Genomic DNA, 22,165 nt, shown 5'->3' with positions numbered 1-22,165 from the left:
CGAGAATTGCTAGTTATCTCATCATCCTCATCACCTAATCCCCTCTTCTTTCCTCTGTCACTGTCATCAGCTCCAGCACTCCTCACCCCATCACCCTCACCCTCTGCAGCCTTCCCGTTCCTCTGTGGCACAGACATCCCTAAGAAGGACGCATCCATGGACAGACAGACACACGCACGCACATACCATCTACAAGTCTGCAAAGGGGTCCCCTGGAGCTCAGGACTTGGAGATGAGAGAGGGGCCTGGCAGCCCTGCTGGTCTCACTCCCTCTGCCCTCACGCATTCATTCATTCATTCATTCATTCATTCATTCATTTATTTATTTATTTATTTATTTATTTATTTATTTATGTAACTCATTCTTTTGATAAAGGTTTATTAAGCACCACTCTATCCCAGCTACTGTGCTGGGTTCTGGGATTACAGTGGTGAGAGAGACAAGGATTCCTTCCCCACGAAGCTTACAGTCTTCTAGGGGAGATGAACATTAAAGGAAAAATCATTCAAGTGGGGAGGGTAGAGCTCAAGTGGTGGAGCTCATGCCTAGCATACACCAGGTCCTGGGTTCAATCCCCAGTACCTCCTCTAAAAAACAAAATAAATAAACCTAATTACCTCCCTACCCACTCCCCAAAAAGAAATAACCATTAGATAGAAATGCTTGATAATAATGGTCTAAGAACATCTAAGAACATCTTCCTCTCTCTGTGGCCCCCCTGCACTGCCCACAGACACACACAGTGAGATCTAAGGGCCTTTAGGATACCAGCTCACCCAGCTCCTATCTTCAGGAAGTTCTGACAGCCTGAGAGGCCTTGCAAAGGAGCCCAAATGTCCCAGCAGATCCTCCTGAGCCACAGGGAACATGTGGACAGAGGCCAAGACCACTAGGCCCCTCCCCAGCCCCGTCTCCTGACTCTGGGCACCCTGGATGGGATTGGGGGTGGTGGATTCTCTAGGCAACTTCCTCTCCCTCACCCCATCCCCACAAACAAATGTCAGCAGCACCAAAATGGGTCCAAGTTTTGTGGGGCCTGAAACTTGTATAACTTAGAGGGCCATCTTTCAGAAACCAAAAACAAAATACAAAAGTAAGTTAAAAAGTGAATATTTATTTCTTTAAAATGCTTCTTATTCTTACCTAAAAAAAAAAAAAAGAAAAAGAAAAAAAGACACTAATGAACTCATCTGCAAAAGAAACAGACTTACAGACATAGTAAACAATCTAATGGTTACTGGGGAAAGAGGGTAGGAAGGGATAAATTTGGGAGCTTGAAATTTGCAAATGTTAACCACTGTATATAAAATTAAATAAAAACAGATTTCTTCTGTATAGCACAGGGAACTATACTCAACATCTTGTAGTAACGTTTAACAAAAAAGAATATGAAAACGAATATATGTATATATATGCATGACTGGGACATTTTGCTGTACACCAGATATTGACACATTGTAACTGACTATACTTCAATTAAAAAAAATGCTTTCAATAAAAAAAATTTTCTAAATGCTTCTCATTCTTTTCTAGAAGTCACATCATTTTTTTTAAGTTGACAAATACACAAACAAAAATAATATTCTAATAAATTAACTCACTGACACATCTTTATCATACTTGACATTTCAGGATGCATGTTCTCTTTGACTCATCATAGAACAATCAATGATTTCATAATATCATTTTCCATAGAGAATATAGAAGGGTCTATTAACCTAACATACTCAGTCGAACTATGGACTTAGTTATTCAGAATTTAGAAACGTTTATTTCAGCTCCTCAACTCATGTCACATGAATTTTTAGGACTGTTGTCAGTTGAGTAAATCCTTAACAGTTTCATACATGAGCCGTAAGATTAAAAGAACTTTCCACAGACTAGCTTCTGGCTCTGTACATTTCAAATCTTGTTTCTCTACCACTTCCCACAGTTTCCTGTCCTGAGAGCCATAGGACACATGCTCACTGCATCACACCAGGTGAGTCAACACCATGGGAAGCAGGATTCCTGGAAACCATCCCTCCCCCAGCAACTGTAATGATACACAGAAGTGACCAATAGCCACATTTATGAAATGCTATATACGTACACTGCCTCCCACAAAAATATTCGCCCTCACTCAATGCATCCCCAACTCAAGTTTCCCTAAGCCGGATCCCAAAAATGCCCATAGTTATTTCAATACCACCTGACAGGAGGGAAAATGTGACAGAGGGGAAGTCAGGGTGAAAAGAAACAGCAGCCTTCAATGACTGTGGTTGAAATAACATACTTCTGCAAGGTTTTGCAAAAACATGAGACCGTGTGAGAGCATTGCCAGGACCCCCCCCCCCCCACCACCACCACCACCAAGGCCTTGGAAGGACCCCAGCAAGTGAGGGGCCCAGTAAGACTCTGCAAAGGGGGGCAGCCTTGGAGATGAAAGAGGTGAGGAGAAGGGTAATTACTGGGGCGGAGGCCTCGGGCTGTGGCCTGTGGCACAATTATCTTAACAAGTTAAATTAGCCCCAGATAAACCTGTACCTAATAAACCTGGACTGCCTGTGCCTGGAGCCTCCAGGAGGAAGGAGGACTTCAAAGCCCCAAGGCCAGGTCATCAGAGGTGGTTGTTACAGGCCAAGGCAGGGCCTGAACCTCACCTCTCACGTGCCCAGCACCCACTCACACAGGGGCATCCACACAGACTCTGACCCTGACACACCTTTGTCTCTTCCTCCCCAGAATAACACAGACCCCTAAGAGCCATTCCCAAACCCAGGACCAGGTTCTCCTTGGGGCCTCCTTGAGAGGAGGAGGGGGAGTGGAGGGGAAGAAATGGAGAAGGTCCTTCCTTCTTATTCCCCACTCACAGGGTGGGACTTACACTGGGGGACACTGGCTGCCACCTTTCTTCTTTTTTCTTTTTTTAACTGTATTGAGGAACAATGGACACAACTGTATATATTTAAAGTGCATAATGCGATGATTTGATAAACATATACATTGTGGAATGATTATTAAGATCAAGATAATTAACACATCCATCACTCACATTGAACATAGTTAATTAACCCTTTTGTGTATGTGTGGTGAGAATGCTTAAGATGTCCTCTCTGGAACTTTCAAGTCTCTAATACCATGCTATTAACTTCAGTCACCGTGCTGTACCTTAGTTCCTCAGAACTTACCCTTCTTACAACTGAAGGTGTGTCCTCTTTGACCTCTATCACCCCAATTTCCCCTCCCTTTAAGAGAATGGCAACCACCATTCTATTCTTGCTTCTATAAAATCCTGCCTTTCTTTTTTGACTGCTCACGCCAGCACCGAAGTCCAAGGCGCTGCAGACCTGGAATGTTCTCCCGCCCTTCCTCCTCTTTCATTCCAAGTATCTCTCTCAACCAAGAAGCAGGGACCAGGCAGTGGGACAAGTTGCTGACTCCGTGGTTCAGAGCAGAGTTATGTGCTGAGCCCCAGATCATGCCAACCTCACATGATACAGGCTGGAAAGGGGGTGATGTCACCCACTGGCCCCAGCCTCCACCCCAGGACAAGTGGGAAACGATGGGGGCTCAGGGCTTGGAACCTCCCATGGCTGCAAGGTTGGCCAAAGTCCTGGCTTGCCTCACGCAGGCCCCAGGGCCTGGAGACCTGCCCCACAGCCCTGGCTTCTAGGATCCAGGGCAGCACAAAGCCCCAGGTTTTGCCAAGGAGTTTAGCTGATGAGCAAAGGGTCTTCAAAGAACACCAAGGTGGGAGTCAAGGCCCTGGGTTCGAATTCCAGGTCTCAGGAGTTCGGGGAGAGTGAGGGGAGATAATGGCCTTAAAGATCCTTGGACAGGGGGTGAAGGGGCCCCTCATCCTGAGTAACAAGAGCCACGAGCAGGCGGATCGGCCAGAACTAGCTGGGAGTGGGCCAGGTCTCTGAGGCTCTTCCGCTCAGGAAAACCCTGTTCTCCGTCCTCAGCCAGAGGGCGAAGGAAAACAGGAAACACATGTTCTGTAGGGGAGGCTAAGCACCCAGCCTGGAGAAGCCCCCAGGGAGGACCAGGCCCCTGGATGAGAGTTTTCCAGCAACACCTGGGGACCCAACACTGACCAGCCTTGAGGGAGAAACATGCTCATCAGGCTTATATACAAAGAGCCCAGAGCTGCTAGGCCAACAACTGCATTCTCACTCAGAAACTCCTGTGCAACCTTGGGCCAGAAGGTCGGCCACTCTGGTCCTCTCTTTCTTCCCTGATCAAATGGAGGTGATTGCCCTTGCCTCCCTGTCTTGCCTGCCTAGCTGGTTTTGGAAACGACAAAGTACCACACACGTGGGAACACTGTTGGGAATCCCAAAGGGCTTCCTCCCTCCCTATCAGTCAAGCCTTAGCCTCCAGGAAGCCTTCCCTGATTGCCCAAAGGAAAGGCCCGACTCATTCATGTGATCCATTCTGGCCTTCACCATTTACCTCTCTCTGAGGGGCCTGACACTCTGCATCAGTACAGACATCTGGTCCTGCATCCATCTGCCCACATCCTTCTCAGACCCACACTGCAGGCCTGGCTCACAGCACTCCATCTCTCCCAGGACCAGAACCCCCATGTGGTTTCCCAGGAAGGAGGAAGCTGGCTCAAGTGTAAGAACATGGTGTGTGCGTGGAGTGCATCCGCCTGTGTCATTCCAGACCAAGTGTCCATGTTTGTTCCCTCTGTTCCTCTTCAAGAGCCCTCTCAAAACCTGGCCTGGCCACCGTGACCAGCAGACGTCTCAGGCAAGGGCTGGGGGCCTGGTGGGGAGAAAGGAGGCCAGGGTGCTGGGTCAGCTCTCCCTGCAGAGTGGGGGCAGGCAGAGACAGCCACTGGAAGTGGGTGCTCTCCCTTCTACCATGCAGAGTCGCTATTTCCCGGCCACTCTTTTATTTTTTTAAATTGAAGTATAGTCAGTGACAATGTGTCCATTTCTGGTGTACAGCACAATGTCCCAGTCATGCACATACGTACATATATTCATTACCCGGCCACTCTTGCATGGGGTGGGGCATACAACCAGTTCTGTCACTGAGCTGTCACATCCAGGTCAAGGTGGTGAAGAGAAGTGCAGAGGACACTGAGTCCATAAGGGAGGGCGGAGCCATTGATGCAAGGAGCCTGGATCCATGAATCACCACATAGAAGGCCTCCTGCAGGCCAGGAACATTCACCTTGCACTGTTATGAGTGAGAATTAAAATCTCTGGTGCTCAGTCACTGACATTTTGGGATTTATTCCTTTTATCAACAAATATTACCCTAATTCGGTAAGGGGCAAGAGAAAAATGAGCTCGACACCCCAGAACTGCCTACCTAGACCCCAGTTAGGACTTGGAACGTGATCTGAGCCCACCCCTCCAGTCTTGGTTCGGCCATTGGTTTGGCCCCAGCTGGAGGGATGCTGTGAGTTCAAACAACTGAGAGCAGAACTGTCCATTCCTCACTCATCTTCTGGCTTCCATCATCAGTCCGGCCTCCCTCCAGCCCCACCAATCCCAGGCCCTCCAAATTGGCATCCTGCCTGGACCCCTTCTGGACTGCACCCTCTGGTACTGCGTCCTGGCTAGGACGAGGTCTCTCCACTCACCCTGGAGCCTCCCCAGGAGCACGGGTCCCACACTTGCCTGGTGCCCATAGGCTTGCCCCATTCCTTCCTCAGAGTCTCCTGAGCCTGTGAAATCCAGGCCCACGGGTGTCCACAGTAGCTCATGGCACTGCAAAGGCCTCTGAGCTAAGGGCTTTCTATGCCTCATCCTAACGTCCTCACAACAAGCCTGTGAGGCAGACACACCTGGACCACAATCCTGATTCTGCACTAGGGTGTTGTAATTCCCATTTTACAGATGAGAAAACCAAGGCATGAAGTGGTAAGTCACTCATTCAAGGGCACACAGCTCATACGTGGTAGGCCTAGAACCCAGGTCATCTAGACTCTGGAGCCCCCACTCTGACATCACCAACGGCCAAACCAAGGTCCCTGGGCTGGTAGTGTTAGGTGGCCCTGGGACATTCTGAGTTTTCCTAGAGAAGGTGGCATTTGGCGTTGAGTCATAAAAGCTCACCTGCGCCTGGTTTTCCTTCCAAGGCTCTGTCAGTTGCTCACATGTGTGTGTGTATGTGTGTAAAATTTACATAGGCTTGGACATGGAAATACCACAAAAGGGGCTTTAGAGCAGTGCTGCCCAATAGAAAGATGACAAAAGCCAATTTCTAGTCGCTACATTAAAAAGGAAAAAAACCATGAAATTAACGTTAATAAATTGTTATCCACTATATAAGTCATGTTGTCATTTCAATATGTAATCAATGTGCAGTTATGGATGAGCGATCTTACACTCTTGTGCTAAGCCTTCCAAGTCCAGTGTGGATTTCTCCACAAACAACACATCTCGGCTCAGTCTAACTACATCTCAAGTGGTCAAGAGCCACAGGTGGCTAGTGGCCGCTGTATTAGACAGCACAGCCCTGGAGAGGGTCTGGGCTTGGGAGGTCAAGCTGACCCTGGGAACGAGGATCTCGGACATGGAAGGTCTCGTGGATCCTGAAGAGCACAAATGCTTCGGGCTGACTTAGCAGAGAGCTACACAAGTCTGGAAGTAGCACGCAAGGCAGTGACTCCTGCACAAACAGACTGCTATGTGTTAGGATTCAGGGAAAGCAGCGGATGGTTTTAATTTGCTGCAAAATCGGCATGTGTTTGTACTTTCCTATTTACAGTAGGCCCTCTAAGGAGGCTTGTAAACAACTGAAGGAGCGTCAAGGAACCCAGCACTCAATGCAGCTGTTCTGCGTTCCCTGATTACCCCAGACCCCCGGGTGACAAGCCGGCACAGATTAAACCCAGAATGTTTTCACCACCGAGGAGCATGGTCTATGAAATGTGACGGGAATGAAATCTGAGGGAAAAGCCAGGTTGGGAAATTGTTGCCAGCTGTGGTATGTGGGAACCCAGGGGTGGAGAGGGGACCCCAAAAGGAGGCCCCAGGTCCTGCCCTGTGTCATGTGGGGTCTGTGTCTAGCCCTGGAGGTATCACCCAACAGAGAAGTTTCTTTTCTTAAGTTCATTTTGTATTGGTTTAGTTTTTTTTGAGGGGGTTGGAGGTAATTAGGTTTTATTTAGTTATTTATTTTTTTGATGGAGGCACTGGGGATTGAACCCAGGGCCTCCTGCATGCTGAGCTTGAGCTATACCCTCCCCTCCAAGAAAGAAGTTTCAAAAACTCAGGTTAGCCTGCAGAACGAGAATGATACTATGCCAGAGTCAGTGGAGGCCAGGCCTGTGACCTATGTGGTCACACAGGTCCCCTCACTGACAAGGGCCTGAGACCGTAAGTGCCCCACACTTGGTTTAATGCTCTGCTGTCGCCATCTTGAAATTCTTAATAGTTTTGGGACCAGGGCATTTTCGTCTTGCACTGGGCCCAGAAAGCATGGAGCTGGTCCTGAATGGCGGCCGCTGCAGGAAACAAGAAGGCACGTCTGCCCAAGGTCCCCTGCGGGGGAGGGGTTCAGCATCCTCGTGACCTTGCCAGGGACCAGTCCCCCGGTCCAGCCTCTTCAACCGTGCACGGAGAGACCATCTGGAGGAAAGGCAGAGCCGGCTTGACGCGGGCTGCCTGAGACCGCCCTGGAGAACAGCACCAGGATGTTGTGTATTTTCCAAAGTTCGATTCACAATGGTCTCTTTTCATTTAAAGAAAATACCGCAGCCATTTCCTAGCAAAGGTTAAGTCTTTACACTCAAAAAAAAAAAAAAAAAAAATGTTTTCCAACCTGCCAAGGAATGTGCTTTTTTAAGCTTGCTTCCTGCCCTTCCTGAAGTTGAGGCTCCCTCCCCCTGCTCACAGGGAGAGCCCTGGGGTCCTAGGAGAGCAGTGAGTGGCCAAGTGGTCACTGCCCCCAAAAGCAGGTCAGGGAAGGGGCAGAGGGCAGAGGCTCAGGGAGCCAGTGCTGGTTGGCCATCCCCTGATTTACCCAGAACCAGTCAATCAGGACAGGAGCTGCTGATGGCCAAAGTCCATCAAAGTCTCTTATTATAGAATCTGTAGGATCTGTATTAAGTCCCCTTTCTTATTGTTGATATCAATTAGTTCCTCTCTCTCTCCCCCTCTTTCTCATGCACCCCCGATTAATTTGACCAGAGGCTTTTTAATTTTACTGGTCTTTTCATAGGACCAACTCTCTGGATTCTTTCTAAAATTTGTTTCCAGTTTCATTAATTTATGCTCACATCTTCATTATTTCTATCATTTGGATTTAGTTTGCTTTGAGTTTCGTTTATTTTTCTAACTTCCTGAGCTGCACGTCTAAATCACTGATTTTCAGCTTTTCTTTTCTAACATAAGCATTTGAGGCTATAAATCTCCTAAGTCTTGCTTTAACTGTACCCTGCATGTTCTGCAATGTAGTCTTTATCATCATTTCAGTTCAAAATTCTTTTATTTCTATTGCGATTTCTTCTTTGACATCAGTTATCAGTTTAGAAAAATACTGCTTAATTTCCAAACATTTGAGGATTTTCTAATTATCATTTCTGTTGCTGGTTTTAAGCTTAATTCCTGTGTAGTCAGTGAATATATTCATTTCAATCCTTTGAAACTTGTTGAGATGTGCTTTATGGCCCCACGCAGCCTCAATTTTTGTAAATGTTCCATCTACAATGGCAAAAAAATGTGTATTTAAAGTTGTTGGAAATTATGTTCAGTAATTCACGTTTGTTAATCATCTTGTTCAAATTTTCTGTATCCTTACTGGGTATTTTTTCTGCTTGGTTTATACACCTCTCACTGAAAGAGATATATAAAGTCCCCCATAAAAATGATTGTGGATTTTCTGTCTCTTTTAGTTCTGTCATTTTTGCTTTGTTTACTTTGAGGTAATATTATTAGACTCATACAACTTCAGAATTGTTTTAGCTTCCTGGTTAATTGAACCTTGTATTACAGTGAAGTATCACTAACTCTACTAATAGTTTTTTGCCTTAAATTCTATTGCATTTGATATAAATATAGCCACTCTAACTTTCTTTGTACAGTATATTTTATCATTTTTTCTGCCAATATTTCTGTACACTTATATTTAAAACCTGTCTCTTGTAAGCAGGATAGAGTTGTTTTGTTATTTGCTCCGACGATTATGTACTTTAAGTGGAATGTTTAATCCTTCTGTGTTTAATTACTGTTATAATGGGTTTTCATCTATCATCTTATTTGCTTTGTACTCATCCTGCCTGTCCTGTGAACCTCTCATGCCTCCTTCTGGAGTGATTCAATGCTGTTACAGTGCCACTTGACTCACTCTTTTGAGAATAATACACTTTAGTGTTTTTGCTATTTTTTTAATGTGATGTGGTTGCAACATCTATCTTTGGCTAATCAAAGTCTAATATGAACAAGTCCTCCTACCACTTCTTGGATAATGCAACTCTCCCACCATCCTCCAACATGCTATCATCATGTGTGATTTCAGATATTTTAATTCACTATACATTTAAAACCCCACAAGGTATCACTGTGGCTGTAGCTGTCGTCAGCATTCATTTACAATTCACACCCATGTTTATCGTTTCTACTGTTTTTCATTCCTTCCTGCATCTCCCAGGTTATATTTGAGTTTATATTCCTTCTGCCTGCAGAACACCCTTTAGTATTTCCTTTGGTGCAGGTCAGCTGGTGGTGAGATTTATCAAGTACTGTTTTTCTGAAAGTATATTTATTCCTTGTTTATTTTTGAAGGATACCTGAGCTTCTATAGACTTCCACTTGGTACTTACTCTCTTTCAGGGCTTTGAAGATATTACTTCATTGTCTTCTGGCTCCCATTGTTTCACTTGAGAAGTCAGCTGTCAGTCTTTTGGAGGGGGTAATTAGGTCTATTTATTTATTTATTTTTAGAGGAGGTACTGGGGGTTGAAGCCAGGACCTCATGCATGCTAAGAATGCGCTCTACCACTTGAGCTATATCCTCCCCCTCAGCTGTCAGTCTTTTGTGTCTTTTCTCTCTGCCTGCTCTTAAGATTTTACCTTGGTTATTTGCTCTTCAGCATACAAGTTCCCTGGAAGGGGTGAAAAGAAATCTGGGAGATGGGTACGTAATGGTGCTTCTGTGACCTCAGATCCAAAGGTCTCTCCTTCCTACAGGCCAAGGGAAGCCCTGAGAGACAGTCATCTCCTACCTGAAGTCCTAGGATGGTGGCCACCAGAACCTGGGTCTTCCCCAAGGAGGCTCTTGGGTCTGATCACTGAAGATCAGGACAATAACTCCAGGGATGTGTAGAAGAGGATGGAAGAAGGAGAGGGTAGACAAGGGAAGATGCCACCTAAGCCATTTAAGACCAACCACAATAATGAGATTAGGACCCTGACACCTAAACCCTACAGCCAATGAATGAAGTCTCATCACAGCCCTATAAATTCAGCCCCATGAAGGCCATGATTTGTGCCCCTCAAACAAAGCCCTGTAACTACGTGATCAGCCTTCCTGGATCTTCCCTGGTAACCCTTATAACACACATTAAGAGCGAAGCCTATAGCCTCTGATTCTGCCTCATGCCTGGCTTTTGGGGGAGTATGCTGCAGTAACACGTGTGGGTATGTGTACAGACACCTGGCAGTGGATAGCTACATGGTAATTAGTTTAGAAAAAGGTTTTATTGTAAACAGAGGAAAACCCTTGGATAAAATATTCAGCAGTTGTACCTTTCCTATTCTATCAAAATCCAAGGCTGCTAGGAGAACTGCACCTACCGCAGTAGCAGCAGAAAGAAGGCTCTTGGCACAGCCAGCTTTTTAGCAGAACGTACACTGGCTGAAAGCTACCCTCCCCCCGCCCTGGCACTATTTCCAGTCTCCAGACAAGTGTGTGGTATCACAAACAGCAAAAATAAATAGAGCTATGAAACCATACCTGTTGAACGCTGTATTCTAAGTCTGACCTTGGGAAATCAGAGAAACTAAGAGTTCCTAGGCACGCCCTAGGGAGAAAGGGAGCAGCTGGCATGGAACCACATGGGACTCCAAATGGTTTGGAACAAGAGGATCAGAAGAATGGGCAGAACCTGGATACTGCCTGAAACCTGGGCTGGAACCCACACTAGAACATTCCTTTCTCAATCCCTTGTTGAGGAGAGACTGGTAATTAATGTCAGACACATACCTGATACTCCCTGAGCCTGTGCCTAACTGTTTAGAAGGCCATATAGCGTTCATCTGTGCTAGAGGTTAGGCTTTTCTCAACCAGTCCCTTTTGCTGCCATAACTAAGTTCTGAGTAAAGACCCCCACTCCCACCGCCCCCAAGACATGACTTAGGAGACATGGATGAACCAGTGGGCCCAGCTAACCGTCCCAGGTGAAGACCTCGGGTCTGGATGGGAAGCCACGTCAGCAGCCGCCACCTCAGGGCAGAGGGCCAGGACCCGCACCGCTCCCGTCTGGGGTCGCCCGGCTGTGCCCGCAACATGTGGGCTGTAGGTTTTGTTTCTCCTCTGAAACTGGTCTTTCCCTGTTTCTAGAAAAAGATCAACACACCCTGAAAACTCATCTGCTGATCATTACAGGGGGTAAAAAAGAGACTCACAGGATTCTGAACTGCATTTTGCAAATGGCCAGAAAGATGTCAATTGAAATGAATGATGACTTCCAGTTAAGGGGACCAGACACGTTTCTCTGGCGAGCCCAGGTGGTTCCTCGGCGCTCTCAGGCAGTGATGGCCTGGCCTAAGAGCGCTGGGCTCCTCTCCTTCCTGCCCTGTCTCCTGAGGAAGATTGGGGTCCCACACCTCAGAGCACTGCCAGCATTGGCCTCTGAACAGATGACAAATGCCATCAGGCCTCTCCTGGTGGCCCCTGCAGGGCAGGGAGGACTCTGAAAGGCCCCAGCCAAGCCCAGGCCTCCAGCAACATCCTCTCCTCTTGGCCCCAGACAGCAGAAGGGCAGCCGAGGGGAAGCAGAAATGAGCTGTTGGTTTTTCTGCCACTGCTTTGATTTTTTTGTTTTTCCAAGAAGAAAACACTCAGCCCCGATCCCGGGGGAAGCAGGGAGGACAGGAGTGAAGGCTATGTCTGAGCCTTCTGCCTCCCCCAAAGGAAGGGTGTGAACAGTGCAAAAGGGTCCAGCCTTCCAGCCTTCCTGGAACCGAGCATGGGGGCAGCCTTCCGCAGCGTGCAACTATGCTCCACTCACTTTATCTCTTCTTGGGGCCTCACAATAACCCTGGTGGGTGCGAGTGGAAAGGGGTTGTTATCCCCATGTTACCAGTGAGGAAACTGACGCTTCAAGGTGGTAACTAACTTCTGAGAAGGAGATGACGTCCAGATCCTAAGGCAGGCCCTCTGATTCCAAATCTCCCGCCTCATCTACCACCTCCATGTCTGCCTCTGGACTGTGCCCCTTCCACACCCCTGTGCCCAGGCTCTGCAAGGCAGCATCCCAGAAAAGACCTAGCTTAGAGTGCACTCCCCATCAATTCCCCATCCCAGCTCTGCCACCATCCAGCTGTGTGGCCTTGGACACATCCGCGATCCCTCTGGGCCCCAGTTTCTTCATTTTGCAAGTAGTGACAATAGTCCATTTCTTGCCCACCTCTATCAATTGGTGGGAGGATCAAATAAGGTACCTTACATGAAACAGCTTTGCAAGTTCTAGCATATTCCACTGATATGGGGGCTGACGAGTATTACCTTCATAAAGGGAGTGAGCAGAAAGGCTTCCTACATCAAATGACCGCCCTCTCCTCCCCTCCATTGGCAATCCGGCTTCTAGTGAGCCTTTTCTCTCATTGAAGGGCAGATCCACCTGGCAAGACACACACCTCTAACCATTATCAGTCATGCGCTCTGCAGAGTAAATGAGTTTATCAGCCACCTACGCTCAGGGGACAGCTACAGCAGAGGGTGTCCAGTGCCCACCTTGATAAAATCACATGATACCTCACATAGGAGATGGTCAGGATGGTGTCTCCAAGCTTGGGGAGCTTTTTTTCAGTTCTGCAGTCTCAGGGTTCAAAAAAAGGGGCAAACTGAGAATAGGAAAGAGCTCTTCTCCTCCTCCACACCCCACCCCGACCCACATACCCCACACAGAGGTGCCCAGGCCTCCGCCAGGGCAGGAAGTGTTCCTGGGGCCAGGTTCCTCCTCCTTGACCACTCAGTCCCCAACAAGGTCATCCTATGGGGTCAGGGCAGTGTGTGACCCCTCAGACCTGCCCTTCCACAGGGGGCCAACTAGGAGCAAGGAGACCCAGCTCATGCCCCCCCCACCTCCAGGTGCTCCCATTTGTGTCTTCCCTCTGCCCAGGGACACAAGCCAGTCCGACTCACCCCTGTACCCATTCTGGGCTGCACTTTTCTGCTGCCACTGTAGAGGGTGGCCCAAGCCAGCCAGAGACAAGTGGCTGGGTTGGTCTCCCAGCTGGGTCACTCTCCTCACCCTTTTCTGTGCCCCGACTCACTTCCAGGAACCTCTCCTCATTTCCCAAAGTCCCCAGGGCCTTCCCGCAGCCCTGGCTCTGGTGGTCACAAGGGACTTAGTCATATGGAGGTCTTCATGGCTTCATGTGGGACCTTTCCAACATCAACGCTCAGCCCAGAGGCCCAGGGTTCTAACGGTGGGATACTAGGCATCTTGAAAGTGGGGGTGAGATGAAGTGATGAGAAAGTGGCCCTCCCACTCCCCTGAGGTCCACAAGTGTGGCCACCTGCACCTGTTGTAAAATCAGCCCAGCCCCGTGGCCCCAGGACCTGAGAACTGACTGCTTTGCAGCCTGTAAATTAATAAAACGTGGCTGAGCAAGAATGTGCCTGAAGGGCTGGGGGAGGGGAGCCCCAACTCCTTCAGATGGAGGGTGGAGGCGGGCACCTTGTCAGATGGCCCCTCACTAATTCACAGCTCATTCGCCCAGGTTCGCCCACCTAGACCCCACCCAGCCCCACCCATCTGAAAGAGGAAGAAATAAAAGACGGCAAGTGTGAGGAAACCATTTTATAGCTCTTTAATAACTGTTTTGCTAGGTTCTGTTTACTCTGTTCAAAGTATGTTATAAAAATATTCTGTAATTAAGGAAAGAAAAAAAACCCAGGAAAGTCCTTTTAAAAACAGGTTTGAGGTAAAGAACAGGTTGATCCTATCAACTTGGGGAAAACACGTCCTGCAGCAAAAGACATCTGTGAATGTCTGTCTGCACTCACTGGGAGAGGGGAGTGACTGGGACGCCAAGGGACACAAAGCCTCGGGTCTGGGAGCAGCTCTGTCCGGCACCTTCAGTGCTGTAGCAGGAAGACAGAGTTACTCACACCAAGATCAACAGAAGACACCCAGCTTCTCTCCCCGGGGTCTGATTCACAAGCACTTGGCCCCACGGCTCGTCCAGCCCTGCAGACGGAGCCTGGGTCAGTGACTCAAGCTGTCCTTTCAGCCTCTGCAGGTAAATCCTCCACTCTCTCCAAGATGTCTGGGACTCTAGGCAAGGAGGGGAGTGCTGACGTGAGCTTGTACTGGAGGAGCAGCAGCCTAGCCCTGTGGCAGGCTCTATTCCTATCCTCAACTCTCTCTCCTTCCTAAAAGATGGGGGTGCATCCCTGCTTGTGGCCATGGGACTTGCAGCGACTTCTATGCAAGGAGCATCCTGCCCCACCCTCCAGTGATATGGCCACCATGTGACGTGACTTGGCCAGCGGCACATGAGAGCAGACGATATGTGCCATGTCCAAGCAGACGCATTAAGAGCCAACCCCAGCTTCCACCAGCCCACTTACTCTTTTCCCCGCCCTGAGAAGGGCATGCCCCACACTGGGGGTGCTCCTGCAGTCAGGGTCCCTGACTGAGAAGACACATAAAGCCTAGCAAACCACAGCCACCAAGTAACATGAATGCGAAATAAACTGCTGTTTTAAAACTGAACCCAGGACCTCGTGCAAGCTAAGCATGTACTCTACCACTGAGCTATACCCTCCCCCAAGGTCAGTTGATTTTATACTATGTGTTTTTACCAAATTTTTTAAAGAAAGAAATAGTTCCAACTCAATATATTTTGCCCATTAGTGTTCCACCTAGACCCATATGCAGAGGAGATAAGAAGTAAGGTGGGCTGGCACCAGTCAGCCCCCGAACACCCATTTCTCTTAAGTGTTGCTCTTTGCGGTATTCCTGTTTTCTCATTCTTTAGAATTTTTAGACCTATTACTTCTACAGTCCACGTTCTTCTGAGTGGGGAAAGACACTTCACCACCACCCAGCCTGCTGGGTTAGTGCTTAAGAGTGGTCCTTTCCATCTCATATGACTTTCTGACCTCAAACCCCAAGAAAATCCCCTAGAGTCTCTTTGCCACAGACACACAGAACTTAAGAGACTTGACATATACATTAATATGCTTGGTGTCATTCAGGACTTGGGTTGGCTGCATAGAACAGAAAACCCAAATAATAGTGGCTTAAACAAAATAGGGATCATTTTTCTCTCACATAATAAGAGCAAAGGTTGGAAATTCAAGGCAGTCTAGCATCCCCATGATGTTGTCCAAGTCCCAGGCTCATTCTAGCTTTCTCTTCTGCTACATAGGGTGTGACTTTTACATGCATTGATCACAAAATGGTTGCTGGAGTCACTACCATCACACCTGTCCTCCAGGCAGAGGGAGGATCAACGGCTCTTATGTGCACACTGGCTGAATGTCCCCCACTATTAAAGAGCTTTTGTGGAAGCCTGATCCAACTTCTGCTTCTATCTCATTGTCCAGCACTGCATTATGTGGCCACCCCTAGCTAAATGAGGCTGAAAACCGTAGTGTCTTAGCTGGGCCAACTGCCAACTCTCCAAGTAGTCCAGATCCTATATAGAAAGGAAGAAGAGAAGAAGGGAGAGCTGGTGAGGAATTAGCAACCCCAGCCACACATTCCTAATACCAGTGTTCCCTTTAGAGGTCCTGAGGCTGGTATATCATTGGTGTCCCCTTTCTGCCCCCTCAGATAATAAACTTCTTTGCAAACAGAGACAAAATGTTATTCATGTTTGGTACTGTCTGTTTCCCAACTACAACCTTCCGATCCTACCATCCCCACTCAAGAAATACAAATTTTTGAGAAGAAAATGACTCACTATTAACTATATGTGCCTTGTGGCGCTTCCCATTACTTACTTGAATCACTATTCTATTGTCATTTTATGTTTCCTAAGAGTATGTAGTAACTCCTTCACTCAGCTGTAAACTCCTAAGAGTCTGGAAGTAGCCAATCCAGTGACCTGCGGGTGTGCCAGGAGTGCTTTCAGGAACTGTGAGACTATAGGATCTGGGTTTCAGTGGTTATCAGTAACTACAACAATAGTAACTTGATCTTTTTCTGATGCTTTAGAGTTTACACAAGCTCCTTCAGCCACGTTATCTCATAGGTCTTTTAAATAACTCTTTTTAAAGTGAGTAGGGCTATTGTTACTGTGCTTTTTTTAACAGATGATGAAATGGAGGCTAAGTGGAGGTACACGACTTGCCCAAGGGCACGCAGTGAGTATTTAGTCTAGAACTTAAGTGGAGGTCTTTTGACTACAAGTCTGGCACTTTTCCATCAAACTTTAAGCCTTAATTCCCCCTTTGCAAAATTAAGAAATTAATTTAGGTGATTTCTAATGCACTGCTGTCCAACAGAAATACAGCATGCCCCACATATGCAATTTTATACTTTGTAGCATTTTTAAAAAGTAAAAAGAAATGACAAAATTAATTTTAATAATAAAATTTTATTTAACCCAAAATATTATAATTTCAATGTGAAATAATGATAAAAAATCATTAACTAGATATTTTACATTCCCTTTCTTTTTTTTTTTTTTTAGTCTTTGAAATTCAGTGTGTTTATTACACTTTCAGCACATCTCAGTTCAGACTAACCACATCTTAGTGGCCACCGTATTGGAAACTTCAGCTCTAATATTGAAAGGTAAATTTAAAATTAAGCTCTGAAATTTCATATTTCATTACCAATAGTTTTAGAAATTATATAAAATAATTATTTTCTATATAGTCTTGCAATAAAGAAGTGCCTCCAGCAACCATCCCCAGAAGTAAAAAAAAAAACAAAAAAAAAACTCTCTGCTTAGCCATCACAAAGCACCACTGCCATCTGGTGGCAGTCTCATGAATTGCAAGCAAATTCCCTAAAACGAAATTGTTAATTCAAGCTCTAGGAATAAGTTTTTGAAACATGTTGTATCTGATTTACCACGGAAACCCCTAAAAATGCATATTGCTGGGCCCCACTGAGTCGGAATCTCCAGGACTGATCCCAAACACCACATGCATACTAAAATTTGAGAATCGTTGATCTAAAGAACATGCCTATATAATGCAACCACAGAAAATTCAGTGGCAGCAAATGTCAGAGAGGGGACTCATTTTTCCATCATGCTGCTCTTATATTTTGAAGACCACTGCTTTTTGTCTGTGGTCTACTGGGTTCTATGGAGTTGTGTTGTTGTGTTGTCTAAGTAGAAAAAAACAAGACCCTACTCACCCAACACACACAGAAAGTTGGTAAGAACCTATAATCCAATCACTTCAAAAAGACTTAAGAAGAGAAGTTTATATCCCCCCACTTCCCTGCCATGAAACCCTATTAACAGATAGATATAATTCAAGACCTCACACAAGCTAGCCTCTGCTGGACTCGGGCCTCTCCTCTTGCCTCTGCCCTGCTCACATCCCTGTGATCCAGCTCAAGGCCCTCCGCTGCCTCTGAGACTTTGCAATGCTGTTCCACCATCTGGAACAGCATTTCCCATCCCTCGCCTCAATGACAACTCATCCCTCAGGATGCAACCTGGGCATCACCTACTTGGGAAGCCCCCTGGGCCAGGTGCCCCCCACTTTTCCTCCCAGTGTTTCCTGTACAGTTATTGTCTGCAATGTCTGACTTCCCCACAGGACTGTCAGGTCTTAGAAGGTGAAGGTGTGTCTCTTTTCTCTGTATCTCCACAATGCAGCACAAAGCAGCATTTAAATATTTGCTGAGTAAATGAATGTTTTCTAAGGCAACAAGTAGTTACTCTGATTTTTTTTTTAAATAATAACCATGATGCTAATGTGTCTGGAAGAGACTAACAAGATAGCCCTCCCTCAGTAAATGCATTTCAGGGGCACCTTTTAAAGGCATCACAATTTCATCTGACAGCTCTCATGGTGGCACTTGGGGCCTACGACTAACTGTGTCTGGGACGAAGGTGCAGGGGTGGGTGATTTGGACACCTATGAGGTAGTGAGACAGGGAGGGGCACAGGGAGAGGGCAGGAACAGAGTAATCTGGGAATGTCCTGACCGCCTCCCAGGAAGGGAGCCATTTCCCCAGAGGACAGAGACCTGTCAAGTCTCGCCCAGCTAATCTGACAGAAGCCAGCTGCAGCGCTGGCTGGGCCTGCCCCCGGGAAGGCGTGCTCAGGCTGGGAACCACATGCTGCTGTTTGCCCCCAGGGACAGGGGCACAGAGGGAGGGTAATTGACTTGTCTCCCAAATTTATTTATTAATTCCTAGCTGCACCATTTGATGTGGTTTCCAGGAGGCACGCCATTGAAATCTGCCCCTTCCCTTTGCCACCCCCCAACCCCACACCCTTCCACCTGAACCTTTAGGCTTGATGCACGGTCCCCCAGGGAGGTGGGTGAAGCTCAAAACCAGCCACACAAGAAAGACTACAGTAGGCAGGGGGCTGGAAAGTGTGCCCGCCATGCAGAGGGGCTCACGGCCCCCAGCTCAGGCTTGTGAGAGAATCCGAGGGGCCGGTGGGACAGCATGCTCAGGAGGCCTGTGTGGGACAAGGCAGGGTACCTATCAGGACAAATCGCACCTTTCTGCTTCAGCTTCCCAGCTATGAAAAGGTGAAAACAGGGACTGCTGAGGGCCCTCATAAGGCTGTGCAAGAAGATCGAACATGATGAGGACAGGAAAGAGCTGTGACAAGTAAAAGGTGCGCATAACTGGCAGGAACTTACACGTGGTGGGCAACAGTGTTGATCTCCAAGTGCCAGGTTTAAGCTACTGAGATTTTTCTATTTAATGCTTTTCCAGTTTTCCATTTTTCCTATAATTAGCGTAAATGAGTTTTATAACCAGGGAAACACCAGAATAAACAAATGATGGGAAGTTTGTGGATCAGAGATGGAGCATGTGCCTAAACTTGCATCCTTCAGGAGGTAAACCTTGTGGCTGAATCCCAACAAGCAGGGTGGTTACAGGGTGGAGGGAGAGAGGGGGTCCTCCCTCCACCTCTGCAGAGCCAGGAAGGAGCTCCCACGTGGAGCAAGAGTGGGAAGACCTCAGGGTCAAGGGTACGGTTGCTTTCTTAGGTGAATATAGACAAAGACCTCAGCCAGAGAGAATGGGAGTCAGGCCCCCACAATTCTCCACTGTTAATCCACCTTCAGCCCTTACAGGATCAGCAGAGGTGACCTCCATTTAGCTGGTGTGTTGGGAGCTGTGTGGTTCCTAATTCCCCAGACCCTGTCCAAGGGAGGCTCCACTCCCTCCCAAGAAGAAGGAGGGAGTGATGGCCCAAGAAGAGGGGAGTTGACTGCAGAGGTCAGGCAGCCTTGGTGTTCTTCACACACACCCACCCTGGCCCTAGGCATGTGTGTGTGTGTGCGCGCTGCGCATGCACAGCCTGAGAAGGCTTATGAGCTGAGGATGCAGGCTGGGCCCAGCACACCCTGATCCCAAGGTGGCAGGAATGGCTGCACCAGAGCACACATGCCTGTCCAAGGCCCCAGGCCAGCTGCCCTGGCCCCTCACCACAGCCCGTGGCTTCCCCTCTCACTCACTCCCATCGACCCTCTGAAGAAGGAGTTAATGAGGAAGAAAACGTTCAAAGGTCTCAATGTGGGCAGCAAGCCAGGGGCCTGGCAATCCTCAAACTGACAAGTCCATAGATGCACACGCTGAGGTGCCTGCCCTTGGAGATTCCCGGGGAACTGGCCCAAATCCCGTCGATCATACTTGCCCCCCCCCCCACGGCTTTGCCTCCTGGCACTGGCTTCTGCTAAACAGTTCAGTGGGCAGATCGCATCCATGCCCCACATTCTCAGCCCCACTTCCACATGGACAGGCGCAAACCCCAAGATCCACCCTTCCCTTTACTCCCCCACTAAAAAATCACTCGCACGAGGCACGTGTGTGGAGCAGACCCCACTGAGGGCCCGGGTGATGGAGGGCTTAATGGCCCCTTAGGTTCTGTCATCTGCCACCGTTCAAGGCCTCCCAGTTTCCATTGCAAAGGCCCACTCTCCTGCTCGGTGAAACCCTGGGCTGGGCCCCCTCCTCCGGCCCGGCCCCTCAGCTCCACGGAAACATTAGCAGCAGCTCTAAACCTGGGAGTTTTTTTTCTCCGTCCTTCCCCTGCCTCCTCTCACACACTGACACCCACCAGACTCCACCGGAGACTCCTGGAAAGGAAGGATTCCAATCCCCTTCCAATCCCCTTCCAATCCCAGGACATTCCTGGGCCCAGACCAAGGAATCCTTTTCACTTTGCATTCCCCTCAGGTGCAAGATGTTAGGGAAGCCAAAAAAACTCAGTAGGCAAGACAAATCACACTTCAATGCAATACTTTTTAAAAACCAAACTACTGCGAAATATCCATGATGGATGAATGAAATATCAAATTTTCCCAGTAAAGACAGGCTCGGTATGACTGATTTCCCCTTTCGCCCCCGGCTCCAACATGGCGGAGCCCAGCACGGCGCTGACCGACGTCAGGATGAGACGACCGCAAACAGGAAGGCAGCCCTCAAAAGTGCCAGGAGGATGAAGTAACACGCAACTCAGAGTGGATTTAAGGAGACTCGGCAACCGGCCAGATGATGAGTTTTGCAGAGTCCGGAGCAGTCTGCGGCGGCACCCATGAAGGCAAGGAGCTCAGGTTCCTCGATCAGCCCCCAGTGCGGCTAGAACCCGAAAGAGCCAAGTGGCCGGCCGAGGGCCGTGTGCTCTGGCCTCCGTGCACACCTGGGGAGGGAGAGGAGCAGAGGTGGTGGGGGGGGGCAGGAATGAGGCTGAGGAAGGGGGCGGGGAGGGAGAGAACGCCTCCCACCCTCCTCTCCTCCCTGCAGCAACCCTGCGCCTGCTCAGGCCTGCCTGCATTAATAACTCAGGCTGGGCTGGTCCTGATAAGACACTAAGTGCTTCTCTCAAACGCCAATGCCACCTCCACTTCCCTCGGGCCCACCAGGATGCCTCTGGGAAAGAACACCTGGCTCTGGAGACCCCCTTTGGGCCCAGGGGCTGGGCAGGCCATCAGCCCAGGGGACCCTGGCCTAGGAGCACCCCAAGTCTGGCCCATGAGGTAGGCCGGCACCCAGGAGCTCAGGAGCCCGGCTCCCAGTCTGCGTGATTCAGCCAGCGGGCCTCGGGCTCCCCCACACACAGGGATCGTGCCTGCCAGAGAGGTTCACTTTTCCCAGCTCAAAAAATTCAGACCAGCTCGTGACTCTGCCTCTTGAAGACTGAAATCATCTTCATCTCCAGAAGAGAAGCCTGTGTCGGCTCGGCTAGACCAGAGAAGAGAGAGGACTCCTGCCCCCCCCCCCGTCACCCCAGGACCTTCCCAAGGAGCTGCTCTCACCTCCAGGCCAGGGCCAGCTTCCAGGATGTTCTCACTGCTTTACCTCATAATTACAGGAAGCACTGGGCTCAGAATGGGTGAAGGAGGCTGTAGTTCCAGCCCGCAGAGGCCAGGGAACAGTGGGGAAGGACAGGGTGGAGTCATGGCCCCAGCCCAACCATGCACCATCAAGCCTGCACTGGGTGGATGTGGGGGGTGGAGGGGAGGGACAGCAGAGCCAGTGTCCACCCACTGAGGAGGCCAGGCAGCCCTACCCCAGCTGATGTGTGCCTCTGGTGAGGACAGCTTCAGCTGCTGTTTCTGGAGTTCTTTCTGCTTCCAGGAACTGTGCTGTGCCTACATTCATGCTTATTCACTCAACAAACACAGGCACCCACTACACGCCAGGCTAGACTGTGTGCACACTCATGCTAGGTTACACACACACAGATCTGGGCTGGGCGGTGTCCCACACCCTCCACAAGGACTGGATAGAGCTCACACTCATGTCCACCCCCAGCCTGGGCCACAGTGGCATTCATATGCTCGTCTCCACTGGCCATGTTCATGCCCAGGGGCTCCCCTGGTCTC

At 48.7% G+C, this 22,165-nt stretch overlaps 2 long non-coding RNA genes across 6 annotated transcripts in view; both read right to left on the bottom strand.

Annotated features, from left to right (window-relative positions):
- Positions 1 to 22,165, bottom strand: part of LOC116668959 — a 199,235-nt gene that overhangs the window by 140,177 nt on the left and 36,893 nt on the right. The gene's annotated exons all lie outside the window — the stretch shown is intronic.
- On the bottom strand, positions 3,908 to 22,103 carry LOC116668958. The gene is made up of 4 exons (XR_004326277.1): positions 21,596 to 22,103; positions 15,567 to 20,979; positions 13,457 to 13,461; positions 3,908 to 3,919 (listed from the first exon to the last, which is right to left on the bottom strand). It is a non-coding gene; the product is annotated as an uncharacterized LOC116668958 (long non-coding RNA).

The sequence above is a fragment of the Camelus ferus genome, chromosome 15 (genome assembly GCF_009834535.1).
Source record: "Camelus ferus isolate YT-003-E chromosome 15, BCGSAC_Cfer_1.0, whole genome shotgun sequence".
Taxonomy (NCBI): Eukaryota; Metazoa; Chordata; class Mammalia; order Artiodactyla; family Camelidae; genus Camelus; species Camelus ferus.
This window is presented reverse-complemented; position numbering and strand designations above follow the sequence as displayed.